This window comes from Schistocerca nitens, chromosome 3 (genome assembly GCF_023898315.1).
Source record: "Schistocerca nitens isolate TAMUIC-IGC-003100 chromosome 3, iqSchNite1.1, whole genome shotgun sequence".
Lineage (NCBI taxonomy): Eukaryota > Metazoa > Arthropoda > Insecta > Orthoptera > Acrididae > Schistocerca > Schistocerca nitens.
The window spans coordinates 372208861-372228500 of NC_064616.1; positions in this window are offsets into that span (position 1 = coordinate 372208861).

Here is a 19640-nt window from a genome sequence, read left to right on the forward strand (position 1 = left end):
GCATTCGAATTAAAAAGCTTCTGTCTTTGTGGAGAAGCAAAATCGTGTGGAACTCTTCCTTGTAACACTTTAATATTTTTATTTTCATTATCTTGAATAGTTACTGCATGTTCCTTTGCTCCCATGTACATATTACCTCGAAATTTTCGTTTAGGAAATTCTTTCTTACCCGGTGGCATTATGAAATTCAAAATACATCCACACAGAAAACACAGGCCACAGCATGATTTGAAATACCGCAAACTCTGTTTACAAGCAAAAAAGGACTCATAGACGCCATATTGAAGCAACTGAACATCGTGATGCGTAAAACAGGATAGCCACACATCGAACATGGAAAACAAAAATTTCCCCATTAATTTATCTTAAAAATTGTCGGAGGTATTCAATTTTAAGAAAAGGATTTGGCAAACGGATGACTGAAAGGGACCGCTGCGTATCTAAATTTTTTCGTTGTTAATTATGCAAATAGGCAAAATTACTTGAACATTATGTAGCACACAAAAGAATAGAAATTTTTTTTGACTTTGTAATCATAAACGTCACTTTTCAGATTTTAACTTTGCTAACTTCGGGTGAGTTTCTGATGATCATAAACCATCTAAATCAAATAATTTTATACGAACATGATCTTCTTTCTCTTTTGACTTGTCCCGTTTGTCTACTGGGTCGGTGTTCTTAGACGGGGTTTGCATTGTTAATACGTTGGCAGCAGGATGCCCTTCTCGATGTCCCCAGGACGCAGTGTTGTACCCTATCTGTGTGCGTCCAGTGTATATCTCAAGGTCAAGTGTGAGACTGTTTTTCTAAATATTTGCGTGTCCTGCATCTGAGGCAGGAGGTGAAAACCTGCCCAGTATACACACTGCTGAATAACGGAAAGTGTGTTTATAACAAACAATGTTCAATTTTATCCATTTGAACTAATCACAGACAACTGGACTACTTCAGAAAGAGGGGAAAAACAAAAGTGTTCCTATACAGAACTGAAGTTTGATTTATGTTATTGTGCAACATGCATTAACATAACAGCAAAATTAAAGCTCGTTGCTACCAGCAGCCTACCTGTTCAAGTTTAAAGCATTCGAAGGTGGCTCTGGCAGTTTGAAGAGATTGGTTGCTTATGTAAGGGAAGTCCACTGAACGCTCCTGCATGCCGGTTCAATACGGAGAGCACCTTTAACAGTTCTGAATGTAGTCCACACAGGTCTTCTCGTCGTATCAGCCAAGAGTTAGCCATTTCTTATGTGCCTGTGTGGCGTCTTTTGCGACGATGCCTGTGTTTCAAACCATACAGGGTTCAACTGCTGCAAGTCTTTCTTGATGGTCGTAACAAAGTGTAGAGTTTTAACAATTCACTCTGGGCTAGAGATGGAAGATATGAATTTTCTTTCATGTTTGGTGAAAAGGCTATGTTTCATTCAAATTTAAAATTGAACCACCACAATGCAAGAACATGGAGAACACAGTAGCAACATGCCACATTCAAGCTCGGTCCGTGCGGCTGCCCCCGTCGGAGGTTTGAATCCTCCCTCGGCCATGGGTGTATGTGTTATCCATATCGTAAATTACACTCCTGGAAATTGAAATAAGAACACCGTGAATTCATTGTACCAGGAAGGGGAAACTTTATTGACATATTCCTGGGGTCAGATACATCACATGATCACACTGACAGAACCACAGGCACATAGACACAGGCAACAGAGCATGCACAATGTCGGCACTAGTACAGTGTATATCCACCTTTCGCAGCAATGCAGGCTGCTATTCTTCCATGGAGACGATCGTAGAGATGCTGGATGTAGTCCTGTGGAACGGCTTGCCATGCCATTTCCACCTGGCGCCTCAGTTGGACCAGCGTTCGTGCTGGACGTGCAGACCGCGTGAGACGACGCTTCATCCAGTCCCAAACATGCTCAATGGGGGACAGATCCGGAGATCTTGCTGGCCAGGGTAGTTGACTTACACCTTCTAGAGCACGTTGGGTGGCACGGGATACATGCGGACGTGCATTGTCCTGTTGGAACAGCAAGTTCCCTTGCCGGTCTAGGAATGGTAGAACGATGGGTTCGATGACGGTTTGGATGTACCGTGCACTATTCAGTGTCCCCTCGACGATCACCAGTGGTGTACGGCCAGTGTAGGAGATCGCTCCCCACACCATGATGCCGGGTGTTGGCCCTGTGTGCCTCGGTCGTATGCAGTCCTGATTGTGGCGCTCACCTGCACGGCGCCAAACACGCATACGACCATCATTGGCACCAAGGCAGAAGCGACTCTCATTGCTGAAGACGACACGTCTCCATTCGTCCCTCCATTCACGCCTGTCGCGACACCACTGGAGGCGGGCTGCACGATGTTGGAGCGTGAGCGGAAGACGGCCTAACGGTGTGCGGGACCGTAGCCCAGCTTCATGGAGACGGTTGCGAATGGTCCTCGCCGATACCCCAGGAGCAACAGTGTCCCTAATTTGCTGGGAAGTGGCGGTGCGGTCCCCTACGGCACTGCGTAGGATCCTACGGTCTTGGCGTGCATCCGTGCGTCGCTGCGGTCCGGTCCCAGGTCGACGGGCACGTGCACCTTCCGCCGACCACTGGCGACAACATCGATGTACTGTGGAGACCTCACGCCCCACGTGTTGAGCAATTCGGCGGTACGTCCACCCGGCCTCCCGCATGCCCACTATACGCCCTCGCTCAAAGTCCGTCAACTGCACATACGATTCACGTCCACGCTGTCGCGGCATGCTACCAGTGTTAAAGACTGCGATGGAGCTCCGTATGCCACGGCAAACTGGCTGACACTGACGGCGGCGGTGCACAAATGCTGCGCAGCTAGCGCCATTCGACGGCCAACACCGCGGTTCGTGGTGTGTCCGCTGTGCCGTGCGTGTGATCATTGCTTGTACAGCCCTCTCGCAGTGTCCGGAGCAAGTATGGTGGGTCTGACACACCGGTGTCAATGTGTTCTTTTTTCCATTTCCAGGAGTGTAGGTTAATTTACGTTAAATAGTGTGTAGGCTTAGGGACCGATGAAAAAAGTAGTTTGGTCCCATAAGACCTTACGACAAATTTCCAGTTTTTCCACATTCGAGCGCGAAATGTGTTTTTGCACTGTCTCGTGAGAAAGGATTTAGGCCAGTTCTGTTTTGTGGAAAAGCGATTACAGGAATCTCGTAGTTAGTAATAGTAGCAGCAGTAGCAGTTTTATTCATCCCGAGGATGCTGAACGGGTTTTGGAATTACAATTTAAGAACAGCAAAAATAACATACTTCGTATATACATGCGTTTACTTACTTACAGGTCTAATTTGACAAGGATGGCACAGGTAGTTGCGTGTGACCTAATAGCACATGCCTGAAGTAAATTAGAGAAACCACCGAAAATCTAAATCAGGATGGCTGCATGGAGATTGAGACCTCCACCCACCCCAATATTTGGCTAGTTTAAAAAACAACAGTGCTTCTCGTTCGGTTTATCCTTAGTGTACAATGCTGTTTTACGAAGAAGTGTTTTAATAATGTAAAAAGCTAGTGCTACGCTACATATTCATTCATTTCTCACTCCCAGTCACTGCAGACACTACACACACTGTACTAACATTTGTCATACTATAGCGCTACGTGCACTATCAGGTGGTGTCAGGAGTAGTGGGAAAAAGAGAGCTCTGGCGCAGTGTTGATATCAGATAGATGTCAAATTAATTCTTGCAAATTAGTTAATAGGTTAATTAATTAGAACCCCACCTGATGACATCATGGATTTTCCCCAGCCGGCATGTGGGTCCTGCTCAGGGAACTCCCAGCAGTCCCCCTCTCCCCCTCCAATCCAATATGGCGGTCCAGAAAAAAGTGGTAGGAAAAATCGCTCAGTCTGTGTTTGGCTGTTGGACTGGTGGGATATCACGACAGTAGATTAATATACTGCCCATCACAATGCATTAAACGATTTGGATGGATATTGTTTATTTATTTCTAATACACACGAAATTGTCACTGGTGTTTAAACAATTTGCAGGCATATCGTTTATGTAGAACATTGTTTCACACACATTCACACACACACACACACACACACACACACACACACACACACACACACACACAGATTCACAGTTAGTGGCAGGCTGACTAAAAAGATCAGAGCTAAATGTTGCTTGGAATAGTTAAACAATTTTTGGGGATATTGTTTACGGAGTATTGTACATTATTTAAACAATTTGGGTATTGTGTGGAATATTTCACTCAATTTATAAACTAAACATATTACAGGAACTAAATGTAACACTATACACAGAGAGAGAGAGAGAGAGAGAGAGAGAGAGAGAGAGAGAGCTTTGCAGATGAAACAAGAATATTTAAACAATTTGCGCTGTAATTAGTCTTTTTAATCCGACTAATATCACCACACTTGAAGACAAACTCTAAAAAGATTGCGGTGGGTTCTGGTACACATGCGAAACCTCCCAGTCTTCATCCAGCCTTCCTTCCTGGGACACTTTGGGCGCTTTTGTGGGAAATACCCTATCCTTCCCTTCCCTATCCTCCCCTTGTCTTTGAGCATGAGCGGCTTCAGGAGTTATTAAATCCAACTGAATGTCTCTAAATACACTTTTAAAAAGATCACTGCACAGTAGTTTGCTTCAAGATGTGTCATAAATAAATCGTTGAACAATCTGCAGGGGTGGATTTTACAAATTGGATATAGAGTTGCAGAGTAGGAAATAATAATTAAAATTACAGATCGACACTGCTTTGGAATACTTGTGAATTTGGTAAAGTCATTGACACCTCAGTACACTTGCAAATGTTACTTTAAACAATTTGTGTCGAATACATTCACTCACAGAACGCTGCTCTCTAGATGGAAAGTGTCACATACCCGTGCTGGAAGTCATGGCACACCGAGCCATGGCTGGGCGTCTCAAAATGTGTGGTACCCACTTCTTGTCGCCACTCGTGAGCACAGCACTCTTCCCAGGTGCACATGGAATGTAAATACATCGTGTAAAAATAAATGAATGCAAAAACACTTGAAAATACCTTGTGCGAGAATACGTATTTATGAATTTAAACTAAAATAAATGAGCGCTGAGTTGGAACTCTAATGACGATCGTGCACCACGTAAAAATATTATTGAATACATTAGCACAGTGCGTGCCTCAACGATACAGATAGCCGTATCGTAGGTGCAACCACAACGGTGGGGTATCCGTTGAGAGGCTAGACAAACGTGTGGTTCCTGAAGAGGGGCAGCAGCCTTTTCAGTAGTTGCGGGGGCAACAGTCTGGATGATTGACTTATCTGGCCCTGCAACACACCAAAACGGCCTTGTTGTTTTGGTACTGCGAACGGCTGAAAGCAAGGGGAAACTACAGCCGTAATTTTTCCCGAGGGCATGCAGCTTTTCTGTATGATTAAATGACGATGGACTGCTCTTGGGTAAAATTTTCCGTAGGTAAAATCTCCGGGCGGGGACTACTCAAGAGGACATTGTCATCAGGAGAAAGAAGATTAGATGGGTAAATCACATAACTAATGAGGAGGTATTGAATAGAATTGGAGAGAAGAGGAGTTTGTGGCACAACTAGACTAGAAGAAGGGATCGGTTGGTAGGAGATGTTCGGAGGCATCGAGGGATCACCAATTTAGTACTGGAGAGCAGCGTGGAGGGTAAAAATCGTAGAGGGAGACCAAGAGATGAATACACTAAGCAGATTCAGAAGGATGTAGGCTGGAGTTGTTACTGGGAGATGAAGAGGCTTGCACAGGGTCGAGTAGCATGGAGAGCTGCATCAAACCAGTCTCAGGACTGAAGACCAAAACAACAACAACAGCACAGTACGTTGCTACATCAGACTCTGTTGTACACTGGGACTCACAAAGCGACGCTTCTGCCAGCAGCCGCATCTCGCCACAGAGTGAACCGGCGACTGGAAGTGGGTTCTGTGGCTAAATCGATGACTGCATCCAGCACAAAGAATGGGTTAGTGGAACAAGTGGGTATTTCCATAGTGCACTAGAACCCCCATGCAAAAGCGCGCGAAATCTGTGGCCGGCAAACCAGCACGAACTTATTCTGTGTGCTGAGACCAGCATTCGTCAGCAAGTGGGGAGGAATGATGCACTCCTATTGGCTCCCTAGGTGAAATAGTGGATTGGGGGGGGGGGGGTGTAGGTTATATAAAACCTTTTAGTGGTGCAGTCACTCTCATTTTGACATCGTCAGTTCACCTGTGTGTGTGCTTGTGTTTTTGTGTCAGTTTTTTTGGGAAAAAAATGAAGTACTCAAATTTCAACTACAACATCAGCAGCGGTAGCAGCAGCAAACGCCTTCGCCAGGACAGCCTGCCATGTAAGTTAATTGTTCTATTTATTTAATGTACGTGTGTATCCCGTAATTTTAGTATCCCTCACAGCAACTGTTTAGGACTTACTACCGAGCTTTTGAACGGTTTGCAGCTGTAATTTTAGTGTGTGACCATTTTTCATTTCGTTGCTGGTATTATAGTCCTCCTTTTTGTTTCTTGTCATTGCAGCCTTCATTCCCGAGATGTTGGCCCATTAGATCCGCACCTGTAGGCTGAGACACAGTTGCAGCAACTGACTCCAGCAATAATAATCGAGTCAGCGCAGCAAGAACGTAACTGCATTTATTTTTTTGCAGTATGTAGTTGTTAGAGAAATTTTTTTCACGTAATGTACTGTGGTTCTAATGGTGAGAACTGGGGAGTATATATACATTTTTTTCTAACATGTTGCATTCAGTTGTTTGAGAAATATTCTTTGCTTTTCTAGGTGTTTCTATGGACGAGGAAGGAGACATAGGAGTAGGTGTCGAGGCCGAGTGCCAGGAGCCCTTGATTCAGTCTTGTAAGCAGCAGAATACGATTTTCTAGTTCTGTGAGTGTGTTTCATAGGAGTAATTACAGTGAACTAGAGAATACAATTTTCTGTTGATATTTCAGTGAGCTAAATAACACGATTTTATGTTTATATTTTATTGTGCTAAACGATTCGATTATCTGCTTATGTTTCGGTCAGCTAAAGAGTAAGATTTTAGTACGATTTTCTGTGCACATATCTCTAACATTTTGAAGAAATAATTACATTCATTATCTTATTGATGTTGTTGTAGGCAGCGTCAGTGAGCAAGATAGATGGCTTCAACACAAGGGTGAAATACCGGAAGGGGTACATGAGATAGCAGCCGTTGAGGAAGCTGAAAGGCAGCACCATCTCGTCCTTTGGGATGAGGAGGAGAAAACACTGGATTGGTTGTCAGTCATTGGTCCCAGAGTGTAAAAGGTGATTATAATGCAACTGTCGTCATTACAGCATATGGTTATTATTCTGGAATTTTGTTATTTGTTTACAGCATATATTTAAAAAAATGAGCGTTTACTAAATTTCTTTTTGATTATTCGTGTGTCACAGAGACACCACTGTCACCACCAGCACCGCAACAGTTGGCTCTGGCATGGGTACCTAGAGTAGTGGTTGTGGGGACAGGAATGTAATTCGCGCCCGAGTGGGATGCACCGCCATGCAAAGCATGACTCATGGCTGTGAGAGAGGCGGCGGAATCAGATGCAGCCACTGCAGTGCTGGCCCCCGCACCACCACATACCCTCTGGAATTCGCGGGTCGTTCAGTCAGAGGAAGAAGATCAGCAACGACCTCCCACATCCGAGGCTCGCAGTGGTGAAGGCTCCATCATACAGCAGCATCAGCATAGTCGGACATCGCCCCTGCAACCTAGGTGCACCCACTGGAACTCACCGCCACCACCTCCTTGTACTCTGACTCCGACTTTGTACCCTTGGCAGCAACGAAAGGTATGTGTGCCTTAGCACATACCGCTCACGCAACAGGTGCATCCTTTCCAATACCGTCATCCAACAGGTGGACACTGTCGTCAACTTCATCTTCTAGACATAGTAGTAATGATAGCGCTAACGATAATACATCTGTGGCTAGCGGTAGTGATCTCTCCCATCCTGATAGCGAAGGACATCAGATTAGCGGTATCATAACTCCTCTACATTACTCGGCAGTTGTTAGGGCGTTTCAGGGGCGTATCTCTTTCACTAGAATTAAGAATTCAGCCTGGGGGTATCGTGACCCAGTCAGGTTTCTGGAAGTGTGTCTTCTGGTGCTGGAGACAGAGCTCCTCAAAGCCCTGGATGATCCGAGATTTAATGCCATTAAATGCAGTGGAGTACGCTGCTGTGAGGTGGCAGCCTCCCAAACAACAGGGTGCTGCAGAGGAGAAAAGTATGCACTACAACTGGGGTGATAATGGCATTATATCGTGGAGCACATTAATTGCCGAGTAGTATCTTGAATTCATCTTGGGTGCCATACTGGCCCAGTTTTCCAAGATAGACATAAGAGGATCAGCCAAATACCACACCTTGACATCAATATTCATATCTATGATCCGTTAAGTAGATGGTCCAGTTATATTAAGCTCACTAAGGATATAGTTGATAAGAAGGCCTGTATTAATGTCCATAATGAAAAGGATCAGGCTTTTTTGCATGGTCAGTCCTCGCTTGCAAATGAAATTACACAAAAGATCTGCAGCACACATCTCAGTACAGAATGGGTCTTAGCATTTGTGGATGTTGTAACTTCGATGGTATCGAGTTCCCTGTAAAGATTCGAGACAGACCAGAATCTGAGGCACAAAATTCCAGAATATCGGCTCATGTTTATGGCCCGAAGAAGCAGAAAAGCAAGCCAGATGTAGCTGATGATGATGATTATGATGATGATGACAATCAGGACAAGTATACTGTAAATGGACCACTCCATTTTTCGAAATATGCAGGTGAACGTGATCTTCATGTAAACGTGCTGCTCTTCTCTGAAGTTGATTATCAGCATTACGTATGGATCAAAGACATATCCTACCTCCTTTCATTTCAACTGCGTAAACACAAAGATAAACGGCCTATTTGCTCCAGGTGTCTAAATACATTTTGGGAAGCAAAGTATTTGAAAAGGTATCTGAAGGACTGTGAATCCAAGCATCCAGTATGTGTTGTTATGCCTTCAGAAGAAAACAAGTTCATTAAATTCAAGAATGCTCACCAATATTGCCTGTTGTGAAGGGAACCTCTTAGCCTCATACCTTCACGCAAAACCACGTACTGTATGTGGCAGAGTACAAACTTTTATGCTCATATGATTCAAGTCTTCACCACTATGAATCTTATGAAGGGGATACTCCTGCTGTTTGGTTGCTCACTGAGCATGAAAAAATCTTATGGGATGTTTATAAGCTTTACACCACCAGTATCCCCATGACCTAATCGGAGGAGGATAAAAAATTATACAATGATGCGATTATCTGTCATATTTGTGGGCTACCATTAGATAGAAAAGCTGAAACTCCCTGTGGAGATCACTATCATCTTATTGGGAAGTTCTGTGGTGTAACTCACAACATGTGCAATTTGAAGTATAAGTTACCATGACACATACTGTTTTTTTTGCCATAATCTAAGCGGGTATGAAGGTCATTTTTTAGCCGAGCAGTTGACTAATTTCGGTATGAAGGAAGATCAAGTCAGTTCCCTGCCACAGTGTGTAGAGAAGTATATTTCTTTCTCGAAACGAATAACGGCAAAAGTTACGCTCCACTTCCTTGACTCTTTACGTTTCATGTAGACTTCACTTCAGAAACTTGTTGACACTCTACCTCAAGAGGATATGCACATTACCTGATCTGCATACCCCGATGAGGAAAAGTTTCAGCTTGTGACTAGAAAAGGAGTTTTCCCTTATGACTGTCTGGATAGTAAGGTGAAACTCGACGAAACTGGGCTACTCGACATATCTGCATTTACCAGTACTCTTACAGGCGATGCCATAACTAGTGCAGATTGTGAGCATGACGCTATTATTTGGCAGGAATTCAACATTCCAAATTTGAGTGAATACGCAAGACTGTATATGGACAGTGACGTGTGCTTGAATGCGGATGTTTTCGAAAAGTTCCAGAGTGTATGCATGGCCACATACTCGATGGACCATGCCTTTTATTACATGGCACCTGAGTTGTCCTGGGACATAGTACTTAAGAAAATGAGGAGCAGCATCGAACTTTTGACTGATGCTGATGTGCTTCTTTTCTTTGAGCGCAGGATTCGTGGGGACTTTGCCTCTGTGTCCATAGACATGCCAAGGCAGATAACCTATGTGTGGGTGTGGGTCTCAATGCATCCCTTGATTCAAGATATAGTCTATATTTTGATGTGAATAACTTATACAGATATGCCATGATGCAGCCACTGCCAATTCATGGGTTTCAATGGGTGCCCAAAAACAAAATAATGGGGGTGGCGGCTGATTCTCATATACCCAGTAAGTATGCATGAAATGACTAGCGACTTGCCGTTACAGCCAGAGCAACAAGTTCCATGAGAAGATACTGTCCCTAAACTGATGATCGCTGTTGGGCACAAGCAAAGATATATAATTCATTATCATAATCCCCAGCAGTGCTTCAGCTTAGGGATGGAGCTAGGTAGAATCACCCACGTTATCTCCTTCAATCAGTTTCCCTGGTTGAAGCAGTATATTGAATTAAGTACCGAAAAGAGGGCGGGCTCAACTAGTTATTTCGAAAAAGATTTTTATGAACTAATGAATATTTACATTTTCGGTAAAACAACGCAGAATGTAAGAAATGAACGCGATATTTTGATTAGAACCGAATGGGAGGGGCATTGAGGCATAAGAAATTGCATCACCAGACAAAATTTTAAGCAGATCACTATTTTCATTCAGAATTTTGTTTCTATGGAAATGTCGAAGGTTTCTGTAGCATTTACGAAACATATCTATATGGGGATGTGTAAACGTGACATCTCCAAACTCCACATGTATTCGTTCCACTATGAGTTTGCTAAAACTCGTTTCGTGAATCCAAAGTTACTTTATATGGATACAGATAGCGTCATCCTTTGGGTGAAGAACTCCGATCCATGTGAAGTAATGAGGTGTCACGGTAATGAATTCCACACATCTAGATAAGGAGCCGATAATCCTTCTGGTATTGTTCCTCAGAACAAGGAGTTTATCAGTTTAATAAAAGATGAGGCGAATGGATTGCCGATTGTGGAGATGGTGGGTCTAAGATCCAAAAATGCATGCATGTCATACAGTTGATGGCGCCACCCAGATGTTAGCTAAGGGTGTGCGATGTGCAGCATCACGTGTCCTCACAGTCGAAGACTACTTGCAGTGCCTGTATGGTGATGTTTGTGGTGCTCCACAACAACCTCTGCATATGGTATGGCAAACTAGTATTCATTTTTAAGGTCACGAGATGTGTAGTGTGCTGCAATCTAATGTCACCTCATGAGGATAAAAGAGTCATTTGTGATTATGGGATTGAAAACTTCCCTTATTCACACTATTTACTTGTAGGGCGAGAGGGGCTGGGAGACCCCGATGGTGTGAATGAGAGAGAGAGAGAGAGAGAGAGAGAGAGAGAGAGAGAGAGAGAGAGAGAGAGAGAGAGTGACTGGCTGAGTAAGAGATTGTGCTGAATAGTATGGCTCTTTTATCATAGTGCAACTATTGTATGTGTGTGATGTATGGTGTGCTTGTATGTACATTTTCATAAGCAGACACAGCAATATATACATAAGCACCATGTCCTGAAAAATGTTTAAAAAATATAAAAATTATAAAAAGTTAAAAAATTGTGCAAGGTATATAAAAGTAAAAAAATAGTAGACAAATTATCAAAAAATTTAAAAACTTGGAAATGTAGGGGTAAAATAGTTTTGCAGTATTTCTCTCTTTTGCACTTCATGTACATGTGTGGTGTGTGAGTGCATGTGTAAATAGAACAGTTTTTAAGTTTCATCTACCGCTAGCTGTCCAAGTCACACTAGTTTTAAATGTGAGCTTCACCCAGTTCATTGTAGTGCGGCTGTTGGGATGGTCATTTTAGAGTAACTTCATTCTATTATTAATTATTTCCGCTGCTTGAGGTGGAAAATGCTTAGAGCCACCTACTTCAACGTAAAAATTGAGTCTTCTGTCTGAGTGGTATTACACTAGTAATAGTAATAGTATTAGTCTAAGAGAAACTTTGCCCATGCAGTGTAATGTAGAAATTTTCACCCATTACTGTTAGTGACATAGGAATATTCAGTCAGTGCTGCAATGGTCAGTAATTTTTTTTCAAGCAGTAATTTGTGAAACTACGAAATGTGAACGTGTATGCAAAAAAAAAAATAAATAAAAAAAAAAATAAAAAAAAAATAAAAAAATTAAAAAATTTAAAAAATTAAAAAATTTCAAGCGGTAACAAGAACTGTGAATTTAAAAGCAGTATTAATTCGTGCATTGTAAAAACAACAAGATTTCTGAATGTAAAACAGTAATACTACCATGAATATTCATGTCTGAATAAAAAAATTGTTATTCATTGCCATACGTCTTTGTTATTATTTCACAAATCCCTATCCTCACAAATGTATATAAAGACTGTGCAAGATACACAAGGTATTAATTTGAAGCATGAAGGACATGGTGTCTAAGATGGAGAACAACAAAATATGTGAAGTGGTGACATGGAACTTTGACTATCCTGCTGCCTGTATTTGAGTGCCCGATTCTGAAGACATATTGCAAACATATCTAAAATTATATTGCCAGTGCTTGAAGAAACTCACAGGCACAGTATCTGGGTTAAACTACATGGATCAGCGTGAAATCAATAAAAAAAAAACGTAGACACATATTATGAGGTAAACATGCGTTTATTTCTCATCCAACTTAAAAGTAAGTTTACATTTTCATAGGGAGACACAGCAACACCATTTTCACACATCTTCTTCTTGTGTCGATGAAGAGTAGGACAATCACTGAATTCCAGGTCTTGAATAGCAGCAAACTAAAAGATTCGACGCATACGTGAGACCTTCTCCTTCCCCTTTATGTAGATGGTGGTATCTGTGTGGACGAATAATGGAAGCGACGTCACCATATCTTTATATGGTATGCCAGGATCATCCCCGTGAATTCCACGGTAGAAATGTGTTAACCACTTTCCACTCTCCCCTGTTTTAGCACACTTCACATCCTTGAAATACCTCGGTGTTGCAGTGTTTACTGAGAATGTCTCTATTATACCTGCATCTTCTGTGTGTGCTATGAATACAACATCTTTAAATATGAACTGTCTACACTCATCATCATAGAAGCACTAAGCGTCTACAATAATGTTCACACCTTGAGATACCATTGTGGACTGCTGTGGGTATGGTGCAGCAGCTGTTCATTTATACAGCTTGTTGCACAACACCAGTGAGTGGGCAGCAGTTAATCACACGGTCATGTAGAATTGGAGCATACACTGCAGTGTGTTCCAGGAAATCTGCTGAAGATACAAATTCAATTTGTACATCTATTGGTGCAGAGTAAATTGTGTCATTCTATTTCGAACCATCTATTATGATGATAAGAGACACCTCCTTGAATTTCTGTGGACTTAGTAGACATATTCCTCCTTCTTCTACAGCATTTCCATAGTAAGAAGCACGGAACCTCACATACATGTCAAATGCTTGGATGTATACATTTTCATACTACTGTAGAAGTGAATTCTCATATGGGTAGAATTCTAAATTCAGTTAGACTCTGGCATTAGTTAAATTACAGTTGTCGAATACCAAGGAATCAGCTGCTGTATTACCCATTCTACCAGTCTGTAGCCGAAATATGATGAATCTTGGCGTCTCCACTTGAACAGATATTTTAATAATCCATATTTGCTTGGCTGCCGTTCGTAGCACAGCGTATCCAAAAAACTCCCAAGAGCGGAATGATAGTGATATACATGTACTCGGGTTCAGAACTTTTAAAAGTTTGAAACGCTACTCGTTTGATAGACTAATGTCAGGCGTTTTCAATATTATCTTGCTGATTGTGATCATATTCTTCTCTTGAGCTCTTTGAATGTATGAGAACCAGTTCCTGTTTAGCATTCATAATAATCTGCTTCATGTCCTTAAAGTAGACAATAAGCAGTTTTAGTGGTATGCATGCAGTAAATCGTTTGTTCTCTGCAATTGTTCAAGCCACCAGATCGTCTACGAACCACCCTGAATTTTCTAAAGCATTCAAATCCATGAGTGATGAAGAGACACATGTTTTAAGGGTTGATGTTATACCAACATTCCGTATACAGTCAGTCTCAGACCCATTGAGTTCATAGCATATCTTTTGATGCAAGAATGCTAAAGCATGACGTGTAAGCCTTACTTCCAACTACAGCGCTGTCATCTGTTTTCTTGAATGACCCCTCCAAATATATGAATCTCTTGCATGGAAAGATCAGAGGGTCTTGGTGCTGGATGATAATACTAATTTTATCATTCTTGATAAAAGCGGTTGAAGTGTCAAGTTCACGCGAAAAGTATTCCTGATGTAAATTCGCTCGTAATACTCTACTGTACTGGCTATACTGAGTGAAGACATAACTGCTACGTTTCAAGCCAACTGAACCTCGTAGTTCGCATGGGTTTTCACTTTGTTTGAGGTTTGACAGCGAAGTGACTTGTGGATCGTGTGCACTGGTTTTATTCTGTACGCCCATCCCGCCTTAGGTGTAGTGGTACGCTGATTTCGTCATCACTAAAGTCAAGAAGTTGATTATTCTGGTCAACAATACGAACTCCAAATAGCCTAGTGTCTGAACTGTCACTGGAAGGGATATTGCATTGGTGTAAGTCTCAACAACCTGATAGCCCGTTACAAGTGGGAGGAAGAATCCGTAAATAGTATGAATCAGACTGCCGTTGGGCAACGGCCTTACCGCAGTGGATACACTGATTCCCGACAGATCACCGAAGTTAACTGCTGTCGGGCGTGGCCGGCACTTGGGTGGATGACCATCCGCGCACTGTTGCCATTTTTTGGGGGTGCAGTCAGCCTCGTGATGCCAATTGAGGAGCTACTCGACCGAATAGTAGCGGTTCCGGTAAAAGAAAACCATCATAACGACCGGGAGAACGGTGTGCTGACCACACGCCCCTCCTATCCGCATCCTCTACTGAAGATGACACGGCGGTCGGATGGTCCAGATGGGCCACTTGTGGCCTGTAGACGGAGTGAGAGAGAGAGAGAGAGAGAGAGAGAGAGAGAGAGACTGTCGTTAAGACAGGAGTTCATTGCAATGCTACACTCGACACGGATTGTACTGACAGGCAGTATGTCCACTGTCAGCAAAATTTACTTGGATCCTTCATCAAAACCTGTCCTTCTGTGAAACCCAGTAGGCGCCCTATTGAAACTTTCTGGGTAAAGTCAGTCGTTGCAAGCACAGTAATTATTTCGAATTTACGTCTACTGACGTTGCATGTAGCTCAATAACTTTTCCAGACTTTTTTAAGAAATCTTTTGAATTGTTGATATCATAGTCGCCAGGTTCAATTTGCACAATACCTTTTTCACCATTAATGTCGAGATGCGGTTTGTTGTTAGCTACGGTGATGTCTGGGATGCTGTTGCCGGCCGAAGTGCCCGTGCGGTTAAAGGCGCTGCAGTCTGGAACCGCAAGACCGCTACGGTCGCAGGTTCGAATCCTGCCTCGGGCATGGATGTTTGTGATGTCCTTAGGTTAGTTAGGTTTAACTAGTTCTAAGTTCTAGGGGACTAATGACCTCAGCAGTTGAGTCCCATAGTGCTCAGAGCCATTTTTTTGGGATGCTGTTGTATGTCTCCAGTCCAAACAATGCATTACTCCATTCACCTATACTCAAATCAATTGGCGGGAAGTAACTTACACGCAACGCAGATGATTGTTCTTTTAAAGTCAAAATGTACAACATTACATCTGAACCTCAACTGATGAAGGAATCTTTTAAAACTACTCCTTATATATTCTTCTTCTTTGTAAACGTCTAGAGAAACATACAGAGGTGTGTATTAAAGTCCTGATAGCGTCGGAAATTGGAGAACACACGTATTCTGCGAGTGAAGTATCTTTGTAGTTCTTCTGGCGGTTGAAGGTCACCAAATGAGTCGATATGGTACACAGTATTTGCAATTTTCATAATATATGACACCCAGTGGGTGTCGAGACCTCCAGCGACATCAAATTCAAAATACCACATTCAGTTGTTTTCCACATAGTCTTCGGTAATGTATCCAGCATAAATACATAACGGAATCTTGGAGTGTTGAATTTTTTTCTAATAAACTTAAGTAGATCAGTATTTGTGAGTAGCCGATCTGGCAGTACTGCTAACGGGCTTTTTTTATTTATGAACAGAACAAGTCCTTTCCTGTACGGTTTCAGATATTGTCCTTTTCCGATGTCTGTGAAATGCACCATGTGGTTATGTCATCTTGTTCTCTTAACTGCGCTTGGAAGTTTTGCATGTTCTTGACTGTTCAAGCAATAGTTGCAGCACCAACAGCGAGGGACCCCACGGCCGCGAGCGGAGAGGGATGCGATGAGAAATGGAAGAAAACCACAGGACGTCTAGGGTATTGGTAGAACTAGAGGTCCTTTAACGGATCCACTTCTTCTCCCCGCTCCCTTCTGCTTCAGAGCGTTTTTAGCTGCATACATCACTGCATACAGTTCTTCTGACACATTTGCTTCTCATTCTTCCCCTTTTTTAGTGCACAACGTGTAGCATTCATAACTCGCTTGGAATTCATCATTCCTAAATCCAAATTATATTTTACATGCATGGTGTTATCAACTGCAAAAGCTGCAATGCGTTGAGCTATACCATTATCCTGTCTTCTGTGTATCGCCTCAGCTACAATACGATGTGCAATGTGACGACTTAGGAGACCTGTATTTGCAGCGTATGCAATGTCGTGTTCCATGCAAACTTCGTCTAGCAGATTAATTCCCTCATCACTTTGTGCCAAGCGGTTTTGAAGCTTTGTTGTAGGTCCACAGTAGTTATATCCCGGAATATGTAATTCCATTGGCAACTTGTCTAAGATACCACCATATCCTCTAATGCGACTTCTAGCACGCATGTTACGCTAATGCGGTGGTTGTGGACTGCCTACCCCATTGTATAGCAAATCGTTAGCATCACTCCAAGTGTTTTGTGCAGCAGGAAAAGTAAGCCATTTCAAATGTTCAAATGTGTGTGAAATCTTATGGGACTTAACTGCTAAGGTCATCAGTCCCTAAGCTTACACATTACTTAACCTAAATTATCCTAAGGACAAACACACACACCCATTCCCGAGGGAGGACTCGAACCTCCGCCGGGACCAGCCGCACAGTCCTTGACTGCAGCGCCTGAGACCGCTCGGCTAATCCCGCGCGGCAAACCAATCCATTTGAACAGCGCTCTCCACGAGAAACACGTGCGGTTCTGAGTTTTTCCGCAACTGTTCGGTGTAGAAGCAGCCTACAGTTTCTTCACCTTTACTATCATTCAAGGTATACGTTCCAGGATTCGTTCTTTGCACCTCTGAATTTGTAAATATCTCTGTAGACCAGTTTAGCAGGTATGACTTCTCAAACGCTGTCTTGTGTTCTGAGATACGTACTGAATCACCTACATTAAATTTCGGTTTCCGTGGATCCAGCATTTTAACACGACAGTGCACCATATCCATGAGCCCATTATCATGAACATCGATTGGTCTCATTTTTATTTTGCCACGTTTGGTTCGATTATACTGTCCAATTATTTTTGGGGAGATACCAGTCCATTAGTATTAGCCGCGAAGATTAAAACACATCCACGTTTGACCTTTTATTGTTCTGTTCAGACGTTCCACGATACTAGCCGTCACGTGTGTGAATGTTGAGTAGTGATCTATTCCATACCGCTTGATCACAGTCGTGAAATATCTATTGTCAAACTCTCCACCGTGACGAGAGCATCGATTCGTCCCCGTCTGCAACAAACGCACGAACACATCCGTGACATTTCTCCTCGTTTTAGTTTAAACGGATAATACTCAAGCAGATTTGGAGTATGTATCAATAACCATTAAAATATGTTTGAATACTTTATTCTCATGTGAATATTTCCTCAATCTACAAGCTCACTCTGTCACAAGTCATTCACACCTTTAATCATAACATGCCTAAAAGAGTATGTTTTGTGTGCTGGTTTGTGTGGTTCTCGAACTACTGTCTCCATAGTTATTCGAGGATACCTCTCTCTCTCTCTCTCTCTCTCTCTCTCTCTCTAGGCTCAGAGATTATTGGAAGAATCTCATTCGAATGAGCTGTATTACCAGTAGCAGCTGGTGCCATGAGCAGACGTGGTCGATCCATCAGCACGTTAGGGTCGTCATATTATACATACTGCGGGCTTCGATCGTTCCCTGCTTTGTGCTCAACATCAATACCATCACCTCTGCTCCTGTTGTTGTTTACACCATCGAATATTGGTTTTATAATGTTTCTATATTTTTTGTTGCTCTAGCTTTTTGCGATCTTATGTACATCAGTCAAATCCAGTCTATCACTGTACATTTCTCGATCATTAACTGAATAATTTACGTGTTTTTTTCTTGGGCCTTAGGAAAATAAGGTCCATCAAGCTAGGTTTTCTCTCAGACTGCCTATCAGGTCCATCAAGCTAGGTTTTCTCTCAGACTGCCTATCAGCACTCTGTATTGTGCCATCAGTTACATTTATAGGCTGCATGTCCAGTGTGTACGATCGCCCCCTAGTGACGCCGAATTTTTCACCTATCCGGCCAGGGGCGGAAGGATACCGAATTCGCCAATGGTAACACCATCGTTATCGTGTTTCTTTCTTTCTGAGAGCTGCCTGAGAGATTCAGTAACCTGGTTAAAGATCGCCTTTAGTGTTTGCTGTCGATCCATGTGGCATAATCTTAGCAACTGATATTTCTCTCGAACGGCTTTCCGCGACTAAATGACTTTTTGCTTCGTCGACATCTCGATGTATACTAATCAGGCTTCTCTGCAGCGTGCGTTTTGTATATCTGCTCTTCTTCCTCTTATTATGTGACTGACGGGACGTTAAACACTAACCACCACCACCACTTATTATGTGACTGATCCCCCTTCTCAATAACAAGGGCCTCTACATCTGTTTTCCCCTCAAGAGCCGTAACGTTTTTAGTTAAGTTGGTTACTTTCTCACTGATTTCATCAAAGAACTCGTTTACTGCTTTGGTCATTCTCAGAAGGGTCTGGTAATTCGTCTCTAGCTCCCTGCGCATACCTCCAGCTTCATGCACGATAGTCCGAATTTTCGCATCCACGTACAAGCGAATGTTCTCTCTGTGTACACCAATTCTATCGGATTGAGAGGCAGATGTGAGCGAGAATTTGTCCATGGTGCAGCGTATACTGATGTACTAACCTCTATTACCAGGCTATATATACAGAAACTCTTGGAAGTTTCGCCTATGCCTACCATCATTCAGTTATCTTGTTCTACCTATAACGAGAAAACATTACTATGAATGATTCCAACAATCTGCACATATCTCTACAAAATCATTGAATGACGTGTCAGTTCCTACTGTGCTTGGTAAATGTGTTTTAAATTCAGATTGTCTTGTTTGAAGGCTATGACGAGGTTGGCATTTTCACTAACCAACTCTTTAAGGAATCTGGAATATGTAAGGCTTAAACAAAAT